Source organism: Glossina fuscipes, unplaced genomic scaffold, assembly GCF_014805625.2.
Source record: "Glossina fuscipes isolate IAEA_lab_2018 unplaced genomic scaffold, Yale_Gfus_2 2, whole genome shotgun sequence".
In the NCBI taxonomy this organism is placed as follows: domain Eukaryota; kingdom Metazoa; phylum Arthropoda; class Insecta; order Diptera; family Glossinidae; genus Glossina; species Glossina fuscipes.
Window position 1 is genome coordinate 20,441,980 of NW_023998416.1, and position 18,771 is coordinate 20,460,750.

The following is an 18,771-nucleotide window of genomic DNA, read 5'->3' on the forward strand; positions in this document are numbered from 1 at the left end:
ACTATAACGTAGTGGGTAATTAAATGGAATGACTGCCTACATCATCGACCATATTGAATGATTATAATGCTACTACACAATAACAAAAACTTTAGCAAAAATTTAAAAAAAAAAAGCAGAAATTTCAAACAATTTTAAAAAAGTAAAATAACAAAAATAATAATAATAAAAGCACAAAAATCACATAAATTTCCGGATTGTGCTTTAAAAATGCATGTTTTACGATACAAAAATAAATAAATATGCGTCAGATCCTTTACTACCGCTTCATATAAAAACAAGTACTATTGTTTATTATATTCGCTTTAGCGCGTCTCTTAGATACCTATCATTTCAATGATTGCAAAGTATTTAATCGAAAACGAAATCGAAATTGTATATACACTATATATATACTTTAAAGTAAATATTCTTTTTTTTGCTTATTGTAGAATGAATAAAAGAAATTCTTTGTGTCAAAAATTTGGCGGCAACCAAGCCGAACCGTTTATATATAAAATGTTTACTAGTCTAAAATGCTTGTGGAAAATTTTAGGCCTCTACTGATCATGGGCCCAATTTTTTTTTTATTTCAATTTACTTTGCATCACTTGCGGTACGAGGGTGTGTTAAATTCGTGCGAATGCATGCAACACCCAAAAAGATTTGGATCAGTTTCTTAATAGATCTTACCTTGTCCGTCCGTCTTATTTCTTGTGCTCTATGCACAAATTTTTGAGATATTTTGATGAAATTTGATATGAGTACCTGTTATGAGTACCTGTATTAAGCGAAGCAAGGTGGGGTGTGTAAGTGTGGGTCACGGATATTTTCTTGTTACGATTATTTTATTGCATTTTTATACCCTACGCCATTTGTGATACAAGGCCACATTAAGTTGGTGGGAATGTTGGCAACACACAGAAAGACTCGCTATAGACCCACTTTTTATTATACCGACCCGATACAAGAAAATTGATTCTGAATCAATTAATCTTGTCTGTCTGTCTGTTCGGCTGTCCGTCTTGTTTTCTTGTTTTCGACCTAGACATTGCAAATTTTTAAGATATTTTGTTGAGATAAGTTGGCGCACAGATCTGTTTTGGTCCAAGCACGAACAGTACTGATCACTTCCCACATAAAGTCTTCTTTCGAAGAGTCGTTTTATGAATAACTATGTTAAGCAAAGCGGAGTAGAATGTTTAATGCTGAGACGTGCCGCGCTATAGCGTTTTTACTTGTCAATTATTGCTCACGGAAGGGTAGGGGGAAACTCTCTTCTTTAATTTTGGCAAGTCTCTTTTAAAGGTAAATATGCAAAACGAAAGGACGGGCAAACATAGGATCAAGTTTTGAGCTCATTATTTCGTAAAACAAATTTTGTAAAAGTTTTCGATTTTGCTTGGTTCGACAGCACAGACTTTAGACTTCATTTAGTTTAGTGCGAGAAGAAACTTTATTTGCCTTATGTTAATTACAGTTTTCAAGTATAACTCTTTCGCCAATACAAAATATTGAATACATTGCCGCCTATTCTAATCCACGTTTGTTTGTTTTCTAAACCTTTAACTCTTTGCGTCTATTTTACGCGCTCTCCAAAGAAGTATTTTTTGCGTTTTACAAACGAAATGACAAAATCAATATATCCTTATCTTTTGAGTGGCGAATGCACTATATACATACATATATACATATATGTATAAATAAATAAACATTGCAATAAAATTTACATTAATTCTTTTTGTTTTTTGTTATTTTGCTTTTCTTTTTTTAATTATAGTTTATTTGTTTTCTTTTTCTTGCGCATTAACACTCGCATCTCTAATCCGAATGAAAAGTGCATCAGTCATTTAGCTCATTTCTTAATAACTAACTATTGCCGTTGCAGTTGTTGTTTTTGTTGTTATTCATTCTGTTTAAAAACATTAAAATATATAATCTGCAATATGTATAACGAGGCGTGCAATTGTTGTTATTGCCTCGTTACACAGCAACAAGGCAACAGACAACGCAAATGCAAGCAAACACATGTATTGAATATATATTTGCAAGTGCAAAATATGACAAAGAAAAGAATAAATTGAGCTCAATAAGCAAGCGCGCTACCCGCCCGACAATTTTCGTTAAAGTACATTTTACGATGAGCTACGAATAATTATAACGATCAGAGACCGAAGCATGATATGTAAAGAATTTTGTATGCAAATCTATCTCTACTTGAACAGATATATAAGTTATTTATTTAATTTATAAACAGATATAAAACAAGTAAAAAGCCTATAGAGGGCCATGGCCCACCATTAAACACCCTACATCCCATCGTTTCATTTCAGTTCGTAATTTAACGAGTTTTCAAACTAAGATTTTCTATGGGAAGTGATCGAAAAAATGGTACGGTTCGAACCACTTCGCAGCAGTTCTCATTCAAATCATTCGATGTACGAAATTTCATTTAAATATCTTAAAACTTGTAACCTGTAGACTGAGCAAAAGAAAACAGAACGGACATATGGACATATGGACAGACAAGACTAAATCGGTCCAGAAAGTAATTCTGAATCGATCGCTATAAGTAAATGTGGGTCGATTTTAAGGCCTCTCGGGTGTTGTATGCATACGCACCATGAAACACCCTACGCCACTTCGCTTAATAGGCGTTATACGGAGAATGGTCGAGAAGGTGGCGTAGCAAGTCGAACCTTTTGCAATAGCGTTCGTCCTTGCACTAAAATACGTCGATATACCTAAATTTCATCAAAGTATGTCAGCAAACGCGACCTATGCAAGACAGACAGGCGGACAAACAAACTTAAGTGGATCTATTTCAAGTCCTTCTGCTTATTGTATATACATCCGCAAATCTATATCGATCTAAATTTTTTTCTGCCCGTCTTTTGTTATTCTTGCAGTCAACATGGCTATAGCTATCAGATATCAGAGAAAAAAAAATAACAGATTGAAAAATTCCCTTTAAAACTGTGCTTCATAATGGATATTAACACTACAGATATTCAAGCAACATTTGAAAGTGGCGGAGGGGTGATTGATCTACTTTCTGATAACTGCTTTGATTTAACAGAAGGCCTTTAGAGAGATCGCGAGAAACAAAGACATTAACATTAACATTATTTTTTTTTTTTTGTACTTTGTTTCAATTATTTGAAAATTTTCATAAAAATTTGATGATAAAGTGATTTTTACTTTTTAATTTCAATTGGCTTGTTTTCAAAATTATTTTTAGCAATTATTTATATCGTGTGCGAGAAAAGTTCTTTAATTTTATTATTAATTTTCTTAGAGCGCGTTGTGTGCACGTTCACTTATTAATTCCGAAACACTTGAAACAGTTAAATACTTTAAAGAGGAGAAATATTTTTAAATATTAAAACGTAGAAATCATTTATTCATTTTTTATAGTAAATAACACATCATTTTTTAAATGATTTTATAACAAATTCCTTCATAATGGCAAAAGATTAACTAACCTTGACGAGATAAAACTTGTCAAAAGCTTCTAATGTGCTTGTGTGATGCTTGAAATTAGCCTCGCAGACCACACAAAGTCTTTGTATTTAGTCATGTCCGTCTTTCTGTCTCTCCTTCGCGTACATGACTACAAGGGCAACTTAACATATTTGTCAGCTTTCATGTGTGTACATGACACCTATATCTAATAAATATATGTACGTAAGCTGATAGCGGACCTTATAGGTAGTTAAAAACCATGAAAAATTCACTTAAGTCGTAACACCGCTGTAACACATATAAGAGAAAAAGGCATACTTTTGATAATTTTTTTTTTTTTTTTTTGCTTTGGAAGAAAATCTACTACGATAATGGTATTCAGCGAAGTTATAAAGCGTACATTTAGTTATTAAAAAATTAAATGTTTTTGATAAATATTTGAAAATGGCAACGTCGAAACCATAACCGCTAGACTTACTTAAGACTAGATTTACATAGGTATACGTCAACTTGACGAAATTTTGACTTGAAAAATCCAACATAGGGAAACCGATATCTTTAGATGCTAAGTATTAGCTTTTAATGGCCTACTTTTGCTATTTTGATGCAAATGTCATGTTGTACAGTTAAACACTGTGTCCAAAAAGTAAGATCAATTTCACTTTGTTCTTCTTTAAATCTATTTATTATTCCAAATCTATTTTGCCGCCTTCAAAATAATCTTCAAACTCAGTTAATATTCGTTGGTAAGCCTCGTTTGGCCCGACGGGAGGAGGAGGAGGAGGAGGAGGAGGAGAAGGGTTTGTACATAATATCACGAGAATTGAAGGAAACTACGTTTTTGCTCGATTGTTCGGTATTTTCTGGATCATACCTGTAAATCCAAATCCTATCTCCTATAATAATTCCCTTCATGAAATACTTTTTACGTCGTACAAAACCAAACGCAACTGAAACACTAATTAACACGTTTACGTTATAAAATTTAACACGGACATGTGTTCCAGTGCTGTCAACTTAGAGAAGATATGATTCTAATATTCGACATACCCGTGCAACTTAACTTAGATATTGGTCTTGGTTTTTGAACACAGTATTCTTTCTATGAAAAATTGTCAATTTGATGCGTCTGAAATTCGATAGAAACATTCTTTGATTGATTAAGAAAACGAGGTTAAAAAATGGACTCGTTCTGTTCGCATACGCATTTAGAATGAAGAAGAAACTAAAACAACCTCGGAAAAGTCGAACAATTTTCTCTTTAGCTCATTCGAAAAATATTCTCATGTATGTTTATATGTATAAGGGACTATGGGCAACATTGTCCAGCTTAATGTCCTTAGCTGGTTTATTCCAACATACCAAGCAGCAAAAAAATGTTAAAAAGAAAAAGTATGAATTGCTTTAACTCCTTCGAAAGGTATTTTGTTGTGAACTTCTGAGGTAACCATAAAAAAATCCATCGCTTCCTAATTTGAAATCCAGCGCAGGGGCGTTTATGGAGCTTCGTCAAAAGAGTTAATAAATGCGTTTACTATATAAATTCAAAGCAAACTCCACTTCTTAGATTATTTACTGCCATTTCTAGGCTTATTCTTCATATTTCAGATTAAAAATTAGATCAGATTCAATTGCTTACAGGATTAAAATTTTTCCTCTAAGACACTACTCGAAAAGAACTGAGAGTTTTTTCAATTCCCTGAGGACAGTCAGGACTATTGGCGGATGGCCGGACAAACACAAAAACTCTTTAGAGATAAATAAGGCGTCAGTTTCGAAGCCTTTACATCAACCGTAAACCATATATTTAGTCGCAGGCTGAAGGTAACAGAAAACCGTCTTAAAAATTGAACCTTGCAATTTCGAACAGTGTTTTCTCGAAAGCAGATTTCTTGCTGCAACGCTGGCTTTTTCAATTTTCATCAGCATCTTCATTGGCCTTGGAACGGCGTTTACAAAATACGCTTTTCCTTGCTTGCAAAGATTTTTCAACAAATTGAAGTTTGCATTTTAAGACACAAAAAAAATTCGAGATAACGGCATTTGTGTTAAACCAACTTTTCAGAAAAATCCTGCCGCGTTCATTAGCTTTTTAATTGAATTTGGTTTGTTGTTCTGGCAGCAACGTGAGGGAAGTCAAGCAAATAAAGCAGGTGAAGATCTTATAGCAGGCCATGGCTTCGCTTAATAAAGTTATTCGACAACAACAACTTTTCCCAAAAAGGGCATTTTATATGGTAAGCAGATGAAAGACTGTTCCGTCTTCAAAAGCGTTTGTCCTCGGGCGTTCTAACAAATCGCAAATTTCATCTAAAAAATTTGCGACCTGCAAATTGAACACAAGAAAACCAAACGGACAGATAGACGAGCTTAATAAAGAGCGAATCCATCTCTAGTTCTTCTGGGTTTCGTATAAATTCGCAAAAACTTACCCTGCACCGTAAATAGTGCCACAAAGAGACACTAGAAGATATAACCTCTTAAGTTATTTATACTTTGATTCCCTTTTCCAAAGATACCTTTTTCGACGGCATTGAAACTCTGCCTTTGCCTTTTCACCCTAGTAGGCCATAATTTGTAAACATTAAGACTTTCGATACTTTCCATAACTACACTGAGAAAGTGTAAGATGTTACTGTTGGCAATTAACATGCCGTCATGTGAAAAATGGCCGTTTGGATAAACCCGCAAGTCGGAAGTAAAAAACCTTTACTAACCTTTGATCATAATATTTCGACTATTGTAAGTTGCACCCGTAACCTATACACATAACAGCATCAAAACGATGAAGGACCCTTCACATTGAAGCACATGTACACATTTGGGGTATGCATTAATCACTCAAGGACGTCATATATGAATAACTCTAAAAAGGGATAGAGGTAAGCATTATATTTGCTACCCGTCACGTTATATTATTAATTCTAATCAACCAGTCATCGGCTTGTATATATAGTCTGAAGAACCTTGACTTTGTATGAAAAAGAAAAGAAAACAGTCCTTTGATTGCATGTGAATTTTTTCACATATTTAATGGTATTTAAACATAACATACAATCACGTAACCTATAACCCATAGAAACTTCCATCACGACTGCCATAAATGTGGACATCACCAAAGGTAAATTGGTAAGATCACTATTACTAACGTTAACTGTTAGTAGTTACAAACCCATTAAATTTCGTTCACTTGAAGGGTATTTTTATAAGAAATAATCCGAAGAAGTTCTATTGCTACATAGTGCTAAACACGGTGCGGTAAATTAAAATGTTTAAAACATATCGAGCATCGCAGTGGTCTAAATACGCTTATTCACTACCTTCACTCCATGCATGAGCGTTTTAGTTTAACTAATTCCTTCTTGTTTATTAAGTTTAGTGTTTTTCTTCTTCTTTTTCTTTTTTGTCAACACGATAGATTATTTCAGACTTATGAAACAGATTAGATGCGCTTCTATTTGCGTTTACGGTGAGTATCAAAAGATTCGCTCTAAGCCGAATATAATTTCTTTCCTGTATTTATTACTCATTTCATTAAATGAAACCTAACAGAAACCAAAAACAAACACATTCACTTAACTATGATCGCGACCGATTCTCATCCTCAATATATTGAAAGAAACACGTTTTCTTATTTCAAATATGCAAAAACAAAATCAAAACGAAAAAAGGAAAACAGAAATACACAAAACGTTTCTTTGTATCCAATGACAGACACGTTGCTATATATATGTATATATTTATATATCGTAAAGAATATGCAGTTAAAAAAACAAAAATGAAAAGGGCACAAACAAAACAACAAATAAAAAATAGGAACGGTATCCAAAAATAGAAACAAGTGGTTGTTTTAAAAAAAAAAAAAAATATGCAAAAGAGTAACTTGGAGATAAAAAAAAAAATGTTCAACAAAGAGAGCATTTCACGAGCAAGAGTAATGGCTAGGCTTGCCATGTGCACTTCAGACATTTTGAAAAGCGACTCACAATCAGAGCGTAGATACTCATTATTAATGCACTGTTTTATGGCTTTTACAAGAACCCAAACATTTCTATTCTGAAAGTGACGATAAAGAAGTAAGGAATAACTTCTAGGACTTGAAAGTAAGTTAAGGACTAGCAAATAAAAAAGTAAAAAACTTTCTTACTCTTTAATGTAAAAGCGATTGGTTAAGCTTTCAAGATTTGTTTTTAAAGTTCTTTTCAAATTTCGAGGTTTTTTAACTATTGCTTAGTACCTTAACCTTAGCGTTGAACAACGAATATTGGTGTTCAATCTTGAATTTTTCTCAGACAGAAGAGTACGAAGGAGCATTGGCAGAAAAAGCAAACTTTACGCTGATTAAAAAGATATATACCTTACGTTTGTTTATTGTAACTGTACAAATATTAACGCAATATGTGAGCATTCTTCGGCAGCGAGTACAAAAATTCTAGTCAGCCAATATAAATAGTTCAGATTTGATTTAAACTCATTTACACCTACTTTGCAGCGTGAATAAATCATACGAAAAACTCAACCACACAGTAGTTACAAAGTTGGATATGACGAAAATAATTTCAAAATAACCTTGAAATTTTATTACCTACTACAAACAACTCAATATTCTAAAAACAACAAAAAAAAAAAAAAAACTGGGAAAACACTTTAGTAAAAAAAAGAAGAAATCAGTGGCCCACGCTCCTCCTTGAAGAATCCTACATCACCTTATAGTTTTTCATATAGCACGTTTCTAATTTAAAACGCTGCATAGGTGGTCGAAAAAGTGATCCGATCCGCACCGTTCGTTGTTGGACCAAACCCGCCAGATTTCATCAAAGTATTTCAAAACTGATCGTGTGAGTTAAACATAGCGGAACGAAACCAACAGGCAAACAGATAAGCCTAAATCTAATCCTATCTCGATCGATATAATAGAAGATGGACCTGTCTCATGTTCTGTTAGGAACTGATAAGATCATGTAAAGAGAAATTGTTTAAATATTCAAGTAAAAGCACCGTTTTCCTAAGGAATTTACATATATTTGTCACACTTGATTTAAGCTTCTTAGTGTTATATCCTTTTCACTTATGTTAAAAACAAATTATAACTTCTATACTTGGCAACCCTTATGACTTACTGAACTCTTTGATTTGTTATTTTTGTTGTTAAAAACAAAAAAAAAAAAAGAAAAAAATGAAGTGAGAGAGTTAAACAAGCATATAACGAAATAAATAAAATCATATAAAAACAAATCAAGCAAAAATATACACTTTTATTAGGTAGACCTAAAAAATGTTGGCAACAAAATTAAAATAAAAAAGAAAGAAAACAATCAATTCTTCAAAATAAGTAAAAAAGAAAAACACTTACATTTTCGTTTAAATTTAGTACGCTTTTCCTACTATTAATAGATGATTAGCGTTAAGCAGCAGGTGGCTTAAAACAGGTCGTAAATACTCATAAGCAAATGTATGATTAAGAGGATGATAGGAGAAGCAGACACAGTACACAATATAACCGCACGCGTACCTGCTGCACTAGGCTGTTTGTTGTTGTTGCTACTCGTTTTTAAATAAGAACAAGAAAAAAAAAGCTTAAAAAACTGAGCAACGCGATTGAGAACACCAGTAACAGCTGTTGCATTCAATGCAGGAAATATAAACTTTCAAGAATGCAGGCGGAAGACTAAATTATATTTAATCAAAAATGCTTAATACAAGAGTATTTCACTTTAATAAATTTTATAAAAAAAAAAAGAAAAACTAGGAGTATGTCTCAAGTAACGGCGACAGTCTTTTTTTTTTTCTTTTAGTGTCTTTAATTTGCTGTTATTAACTGCTATGGTGGTGCTACTTTAGGAAGAATTTGTGTCTACATAAATCACTAAGAAGACAGGCGAACGCCGAGTGAATTGCAGGCGAGGATAGAATTATAGTTAATTTTGTTGTAAAGTTATTTTTTACTTCGCTTTTATTATTCTTTGTTTGTTTTGTTAAATGTTTTTATGATCAAATTGTTTTGTAATTTTTCCACAAGTAATAGCTTTTAGAGCAAATGTGTAGTTGAATATAATGTAAGTCTGCAAAGTGTAAAACGGTACGATAACCATAAGCCAGTATCAGGTGAAAGATAAGATAGTTCGACACACGAAAACTTGACTTTTTATTTATTTATTATTACTATACAATACACTTTAAAGGGTTTTTCTTTATCTATCGAAGTCAGTTTGAATTTAATTAAATAAAAGATTACTTTTATGTCCACTTTTAAATTTTTACTCCGTCTCTTTTACCGGCTCTGGTATATATGCAGAAAAAATAAAACGGATTTCTTTTCAAGTCGTTTAATAGAAAACAAAAAAAACAACATCAAACAAACTTAATCGTTTTCACTCTCTGATTCTTCTTCACATTCTATGAAATTATTCTCACATTTCTGTACAAGCATGCATTAATTTTAATATTGTGCGTAGTGGTTTTGCACATTAAAAAAGCACGCGGATTTTTGTTTTTATTTAAATTTTGTCTTTACTTTAAACGAATTTGATTTATTTTCAGAGTTTTTATTTATTATTATTATGATTATTAAATCTTGTATTTTTTTTTTTTATTTTGTTTTTGCAAAATGTCCATAAAAACTTTCTCACACGTTAAAGATAACAATTAATCCGCTGCAATCGCTACGATCGCTATGTTCGCTACGTCTTTAAAGAAAAATAATATTCAAAATGTTTGCAACTTCAGTTTCCTCATAGATGTAGACTCACCACAGAGATCCCAGTGAGAAATACCAGCTGCTTCTCTTTCATATGCTTTTCTTTCTTTCTCAATGCCTTTTTTAAGTTTACTGAGAGTAAAATTCTATTCCTGAGAATAAAATTTACTTTCCTATACATTTCTTATGCAATGACCGTTTGATTTTGCTGAGAATAAAGTTCTATTTGTGAGAATAAAATTCTATAAATGAGAGTAAAGTTTTAATTTTTTGTACATGGCTTATGCAAAGACTGCTAAATAGATACAACAAATGAGGCTTTAATGACCAAAATAAAAGCTATTTTACGTCAGATTTCCAGTTTCATTAACTTTCTCTTTTTCTTTTTTCTTCTCTCTAACATTATCATTTCTAGTTGGAATTCTCAGTTTCTCTTAACATTCAATTATATTTAGTGGTAAGGTTGCCAAGTTCACAGAATAAATTTATATTTTCTAATAAAGCAAATCTTTTCCATTTTTTTCACTTTGTGAGTTCGTTGAAAATGACAATAAAATGTATAAACGAAAATCATACCACTGCTTACTCTTATACACATATTCTAAACAATATCACAAAAACGTTACAAGCTATGAGTAATCTTTTATTTAAAGTTTTTGTGACGTAACAATATTGTTTGCCCTATTGGAAGAACGACACGATAAGCTCTTTATATCCTATACCACTTGTGGTATAGGGTATATATAGTTTGGGCGGACGATTGTACCACCGAGAAGGACTTGAGATAGATTCATTTTTTTTATATCGGTAATCGATTAAAAACTATTTTGTGAATTGATTTAAGCTTGTCCGTACGTCTTTTGTCTGTCCATCCGATGTGACAAATGGTGCTCTGACGTTTTTGGCCCAACGTGCGTGCTTACATTTCTGTCCGTAAATGTTAGCCAATACTCACAAACACGTACGCCTGCACAAGCACCAGCTTGTAACGCTAGATCACTAGTAATTCAGCTGGAGATAAATGAGTGAGCAGTCGTGAGACTTAACAGTGTTGAGATCCATTATATGATGACGTACAAAATAACTGAGTTAGGGAAACTAGTCCAATTCAAAGTAACCTAGAAGAATAACCTGTACTTCCAAGAAACATATTTTCTTTTAAGGTCCTTGATTTACTCAGTGAATGATACCTCAGCATAACTGGATAGATAATCAAGTAAAATTTTATCAACACAGGGGAAAATTTTATGTTCTTACGTATTCCCACAGATGCGATTAAAATCCATATAACGGTAAAATATAATTAGAAATCGTTACGAAAACTTCTTCCTTCAATCAATAATAGCTCATATGTGAGTGATGCAAAAACAAGGAAAGAAGGAATTTCCCCTTCTCTTTGAAGATTATTTTTGGATGTTAGAGTAAAATGCCAAAGTTAATGTGTGTGGTATGTGGACCAAATCGAGATACGCCCAAATTTTTTTTACACGTTCGAGATATTTGTTAGAAAACCATGCAAAAAATATCGTACGATATACATACGAAAATGAAAAATTTTTAGATATCACAGCTTTCAAAAATCGTGTAGGATGAAAAAGCTTTAAATGTTTTTCCGAAAAATCGTGCAAAAAAAGTAATAATGAAACAATTCATTATCATAACAAAAAAATTAATATTAGTGTGCAGCGAAAATATTGTCCAGAAGTAAAATAAAAAACAGTTTCGCAACTATTCGCTGATAATAAGGGTGCACATTATTCGAGATTAGACCATACTGACTGTCATCAGCGAATGTCTAGCACAACCGTCAGGTTTGATTCAACTAAACAATTTCGTTCGTCATTAACGGCCTCTATTAGCTCTTTTTCTTGTTACAAAGTCTGTTATTGGTAACTGGCCTTATACCGACCGACTTCTGATCACGTTATTACTCCAATTTTATTGTCGTATACATAAACGTTTGTAAGACACTGTTTAAATTACAATTTAAAAGAAATTTTGTTTGGGTAAACTGTATTCATTCAAAATTGGACTAAAAAGAGACCATCTGAGGAAAAAGTTGCATGTCGTGTAAAAATGTGCTTAAAAATCTTTTTAAATTTTTTCAATGTGTATGAATTCTTTGATCTGATTGAATATTATTCCCATTTTTAATATCGAGAACCTTGGTTTTTATCCAAAACTCAAACCTAAAATACCCCTTATAAATGATGGGATATATAAAAGAATTTCCCTTTAGGGAAATTCTCTCTTTTACCAAGACTCCGCCTTCTATTGAAAAACAACTCAAATACTTTACTCTCTTACTATCCATATGTGTTCGCATTTGACTTGGTATGGGCAGTTAAAAATCTTTTCTTTTTGTATCCTCTTAATGTTTAGCTTTTTTTTTGTTTTTTTTTTTGTTTTTGCTTTTTGCTTTTATGCATGAAAGAACAAGCCACCCAACAGAGACGCCATAACCTCTGCTATACTACTTGATTGCATATAATTTCTTTCTTTTTTTTTTTTGTTTTTTATTATTTCGTTCTTACATTTGTTTTGCACTCTCCTTAGCACGTGATGCTGCTTTATTACACAAACATGTACAAGGAGCAAATGGCTGCTGCTTCCGTTTCGGGTGGTTTTTCAACAAATTGTTTTTTGGGTAGCTTGTGGTGTGTGTTGTGTGCTTTCAAAAATGGGGTAAGGCATATTACGGTGAAGAGGGGGAGAACAAAAGTTGATTAGATGGATTTCGTTTGGTTTTTGTGTTTTTAATCACACACCAATTTCATTTATTAAATCTTAGCATCAACAACAGCAGCAGCTTTAGCTTCTGCTGATGTGCCTGTGGGAAGTGGGAGTTTAGGTAAAATAAAACGGAGAAAATGTAAGCAGCAACTCAAACTGCACAAGCAATAGAAACAATGGCAGCATCAGCATTTCATTTTGTTATACTTGTTTTTCATCAATTTTAATATTATTGTGTTTTCCTTTTTTTTTTACTATTTTGTTTATTTTTTTGCTACAATCTTCTTGTTGTTATTGTTAATATCTCTTATTGTTGGTTTAGTGTCACAAACAATTTTGTGCTTTGCTTGCTAACGGAGGGAAGGAGAGAGAATAACAAAAAACATAACAAAAAGTTGATTTCTTGGCTTTTATTTGTTTTTTCGTTTTGCTTGTGGTTGTCTTTTTTACTTTATTTTTATATTAACGCCTGTCGAGGCAGGGAGCATATTTGTCTATGGGAAGAACGAAAAACTAATTTTTATTAAAATGTTATTAGAAAATTACTTTTCAGCTCTATCTTCCTTTGTTTTCATTGCACACAAGTGTGATTCGATTATAATCAAAAATATATTGAATTATTTAATTTTATGAATTTTTTTTTTTTTGGTTTTTTTTCATTTACATATTATAACAATTATGAAATGTTATTTATTTGTTTTAATTAAAATTTCAATTCAAATCAAGTCAGCTTTCGGCTTTGAGCGATACAGATATGAAATTTTTCGTTTCAAGCGAGAATTCATAGGGAGGAGTATAAAAAAACAATAATTGAGTAGGTTGAATAAACAATTGTGTGTGCGTGTGCATAGTATTAATCAATTTCTATTTTTCAAGGGATATATTTGCTGGCCAGAGTAAAAAGGGTTACAATTATTATTATTATTATTATTATTATAATAGAATTATATCCTAAGACTAAAATTTTAAAGCAAACTTTACCGCGCTTGAGATTTAAAACTGCGACCATAAAGTTGTTAGTCCAGATCCTTTGTCGGGAAAGATATATTTTAATCCATAAATTAGAAGAAAAAGAATTATTAAGTAATGTGAATGCACCTGTGGTGCAAAAGTATATCAAGTTTGTGCGCATATATGCAACACCCGGAAGAGCTCAAGACGAGGCCCTCGTTTATTAAACCGCTCGATTCAGAATCCTTTTGTAAGCTTGTCTGTCCGTCGGTCCGTGTTGTTTTCTTATGATCAACCTATAGATCAAATTTTGAAGTATTTGTATAAAATTTGGCGAACTGATATTTTTTAATCCTAGGACGAATCTTATTGGAAATGGTTCGAATCGGACACTTTTTCGACCACTTCAAATAAAAGGCCTTATTTTGAAAAGTCATTGTATGAATAAATGCAGAGTGGTGCAGAGTACTTAATAGTGACCCGGGGCCTGCTAGAGTGTTTTTACTTTTTACTTGACTCAACGGTAACATTGCAGCTTACCAGAGTTGTAATCAACGCGTTTAATGTTCTTTAAGTGGACTCAAGTAATTATGGGTGTTATGAGTGCAGTGAGTGCTCAGTCGTAGAGGCATAACACTAATTGATTGCACACACATGCACACATACTAGACTGCGGCAACCATCGCATTCCTATTTCTTTCTCTTTCTTCATTTCTTTCTGGCCGAGGACATTTCGCTAGATGGTTGATCAAAAAAAAGCAAAAACAAAATGAGGAAATAAGATCAATTAAAAGGTCATCTCGCGTCACTAAAATCTACTTTATTGAGATTAAACTTTTTGAAACTGTGTTTTACGACTCTAACTGAGCTTATAGCTAAGTTTGCTATAAATGTAAAATTTTCCATATTGTCTTTGTGGTGAGCATTGCAGGTAATAAAATTAAAATGAACGCAACAGTCCTCTATAGTTGCATTTTCTTTACCAGTTAGCTTCATTTCATTCGCCTCAGTGCATTTTTGTACGTCAAACTAACAGAGTTTTGTTGATTTTATTCCATTTTTAATCATTTTATGTAAAGGGCTTGCTACAGTTTCTTTGGATCTAACAAACAGCTTCTTACCTATTAAATTTGGGTAAGAGAATATCTTTTCGTCAAAAATTCGAAATATAATCAAGAGCTTTTCGGTAAAACGTTTTCACACTCAAGAACTTAACTTGCATTTGTATGGGATTAGTATCATCCTTCAGTATTTTCAAGCCGAATAACACTTGAACATAAGACAAGCATAGCACTACCTTTTTTATTTCGATTTCCTATTCTTCGCTTCTAAAAATATTCGCACTCTTCCGTTGTTCCCCAGTTCCCAATAGCTAACAATGTCAATTTAATTTGGTTAAATGCAAATAAATTTTATTCAATTCTATTCTATTCGATTGCATTCAATACAATTAAATTCGGCTAAGAGAAATTCAATTTAATTCAAGTCAACGCATCATTTGACTCGGCTCAATTTAGTTTAATTATGCCAAGTAAGAAAGAAGCGTGATTATCAAGTCGGTATGCCCGAACTTAGTTCTTTATGCGACAGACTACGATTGGTTTGTAATCGTAGCGAGTGATCAGTCGGTAAAGTCACAATATTTATCAATTGAAGATAAATCCCACAGGTTGCGGCCACTTCCTATTTCTCTTCCCTTTCCGCTTCCGAACGGCCCTCAAAATAATACAAACATATAGGGGCATTACGCCTATCATTCGACCCGACAAAATTCGATTTTGAAAATACACCGTGTTCTGGAAGGTCAACTGGACTTGATGCCAACGAAATAAAGATATTAATCGATGCAAATCGGCGAATAGCTGCTCGTGAAATCACTGAGGGAGATCGATGAAGTTTATCGAATCGGACCGTTCATGATAACCTGAAACGTCATCACAAGAAAATGTTTTCATTAAAACTGAAATGAAATTGCTTTTCGAACAACCCAATATATTAAACGAATTATAATTTTAAAAATGGACTTTTCAACAAAAAACAAGGAACGTAGTTTTAGAAGTAGCAACAGAGTGGGATATATTCTTCCATTCCTAAAGAATCAGTTTTAGTTTATATCCTAGCATTTCAGTTAATCATTACTTTCTTTAATAGAGATCAAATAGAGGGAGAGATGTCTCTCCACGAGTTGAATTATATTTTTTTAAAGTATTAAGTATTTCTTTTGAAAATCCGACACAGTATCAGAATTAGTTACGTATTCGTTATTTCTAGCTGGCGAGTACAAAAAAAAAGAAAGTATGGCAAAAAAACCGAAATTAATTCCACTATTGTCGAACGTCCGACCGCCTTAGACCGCTAATGACCGACATAGAAGAAACATTACTTGTTTATAATGTTTTCAGCCAAGCTGGGGGTAACCACGTAGCTGAAAGTTAGCTTTCGTTCCGTTCGTATTCAGTTGAACAGCTAAATCCAAGGACGAAAGGTAAATTTTTCATACATGATTGATTTCTTATATGCAATAATATAATATTGCTGCGCTCGTGATCTGTTGTGTCCAATAAGGGAATTTCAAGTTTTCATAGCTCCATTAAATGAGTACAAAAGTGTAAAATGGATGCTGTTTGCGTAGACCGCAGGAATGTGTTTGCTTAGCTTGCTTGCTCTGGATGAAATATTGAATTTTGATATTATTTTCAAAAGGACTCATAGATGTTGACATTGTTTTCCTTAAAACTTGGTTCATGGCATGAAGACATCAAGATTTTTTTTCGCTGCGATTTACATAAGTTCAGCATTGCTTCCTTCACGGCGACATGTTTCCTCGGCTCAATGAAACTCTGTGAGAATCTCGAGAGTTTGAATATTTCTTTCCTAATTTCATAAATTTGCATTATTTCAGCTATAAAGTCATAGGCCAATGTGCATAGCTACAAGGCATACAATCTTTGTATAGCAAAGTGCTTATAACACAATCACATGTATATGTAACTCGACCGAAGAGCTACCGATGTAACCATCTTGCTTCATAATATCCCATCAGCAATCAATTCTTGCCAACAACAGGAGAAATTTACATGTTTAAGGGTGTGGTCAGCTGCCTTGTAAACAAATTCAAAGCATCGTCAAAAGATTACAAAGTCAGCGGCAACGCATATTAATATCAAATTGCACGAACAAAAAAAGATCATTGTGTCAAAGAGGTAGACAGACCTACGTGATATTAATATGAAAGGCTTTGTACTTGATCTTGAAAACTATAATCGTTTTGTTAAAAGATTGGGCGGTTGGGATCCCCTAGAGGTAAATTACTTTAGGTATTCAAGGAAGGAGAATTTAAAAAAAAGCAAGAACGAAAGAGAAAATGTATTTACCGTTATAAACAAATCGTGTAATACGTTCAAGTCTATCAAAGTAACTTTTTTTTTTATTTTACTTTTTTATTTCCTCTTTAAACTGAATGTACATCTCTATGGAACCGATTTACCACACTTTAAAGTTATTTGATACAAATACCGGAAAAAGTTTGACTCGTAGTGCTGATGTAACTGCAAAATAAAAAAATTTATAGATGAAAGAACGAGAAGTACTTTAAGACATGAGCTTCGTACATATTACACGCGATTTCTTAGGCAAGCAAGGCAGTAAAAGATAACTAAGCTTCAGCTCATAGCCATGATAAATATATGTATGTTAATCGATCAGCGCATGTGCGGCGTTATTTTGCTTGATGTGCTACCAAGATTTACAAGACCTAACGTAGTAGTAGTAAAAAACGTACTGGTTGAGTAAGTCTTCCACATGGAAAAACCCTTTAAAATGTTATCAAATCGATTCTTCATAATAGAGAATCCACGACTGTGGCATACTTAAATTCATTTTTAGTTTTTATTAATTCAAAATATTCGATAAAGTTTTATAGATAAAAAAACACAAGGATTTTTTGACAATTTTTGTGGGATAAAAAGAAAGTTGATAGGATAATTATATTGGAGGAGCTTACTAAGCACACCGTTAAGTATTAGAACAAAAATTTGTTTTGAGTTAACCTCGGATCTATTCATTTGTTTTTTATAATAACAAAAAATGAATGCTTTAGAAGGAATGTTTTAGAAGAAAAAAGGGTAAAAAAATCGTTTCATTTACATTTTTATAGAGTTTTTCAGAAATTTCGATTTTTATCTGCCTGGCGAACGACCAAAAATAAAACCAATTTTTTGTAAATAAAAACTGTTTCAATTAACTTAACGAAAAAATGTTATGCATATGCTATAGAAAGTGATGTTCCACACATACGGCAAAGAATGCTCCATACCCCACTTTCAAAAACCATGTCTCGCCAAAAACGTTTTTGAAGTGTCAAGTGCCCATATACTGCCATGTATTTATGATTAAAAAATCAAATGTTTATCTATACATTCATTTTGTTTTCATTCTTCCTATATGTTATAAAGGTCAGATCCGAATGTTTACTACACAAGGGTTACGCTTAAGACTATTATAAGGCTACTATTAATTAACTCGTTTGTTATTTTATTATCGCTGAATTTCATGTGTAAATAAGCAAGTAAATAAGTGCAGATTGATTAGCGGATAATATTCGGTTATGTTCATTCATCGGTCCACCTGTCCATTTAATTTAATGTTTGGATGGAAAACGGAAGAATCGAATCGGAATTTGACATAAAACTTTTTAGTTTGTGTTTATCTAGAAAACTTATTAACAAAAAAAAAATGTACTTGAATTGGTTGGCAAAAAAGCAATTAAGGGATTTTCAAAATCGTTCTTGTTTTTTTTTTTTTGTGTTTTACATATGTCTATCGCTTATATGCGAAAGAGGGGAAAACGAAGAGACATAAAGAAAGCTAACCGAAATTTCTTTCTTGCCAAATCAATATACAAAGACTAGAAGGTATTCATGCAACCATATACCGTAAAGCAGAGA

The 18,771-nt window shown here is 32.6% G+C and overlaps 1 protein-coding gene across 1 annotated transcript in view; it reads right to left on the bottom strand.

Moving 5' to 3' along the window:
- Nucleotides 1-9,987, bottom strand: part of LOC119633463 (cGMP-dependent protein kinase, isozyme 2 forms cD4/T1/T3A/T3B) — a 96,727-nt gene extending 86,740 nt beyond the window's left edge. Inside the window, exon 1 of the mRNA XM_038027026.1 lies at nucleotides 8,798-9,987. The gene's annotated coding sequence lies outside the window, so the exon portion shown is untranslated. The remainder of the gene's footprint in view (nucleotides 1-8,797) is intronic.
- Between the last annotated feature and the right edge of the window lie 8,784 nt (nucleotides 9,988-18,771).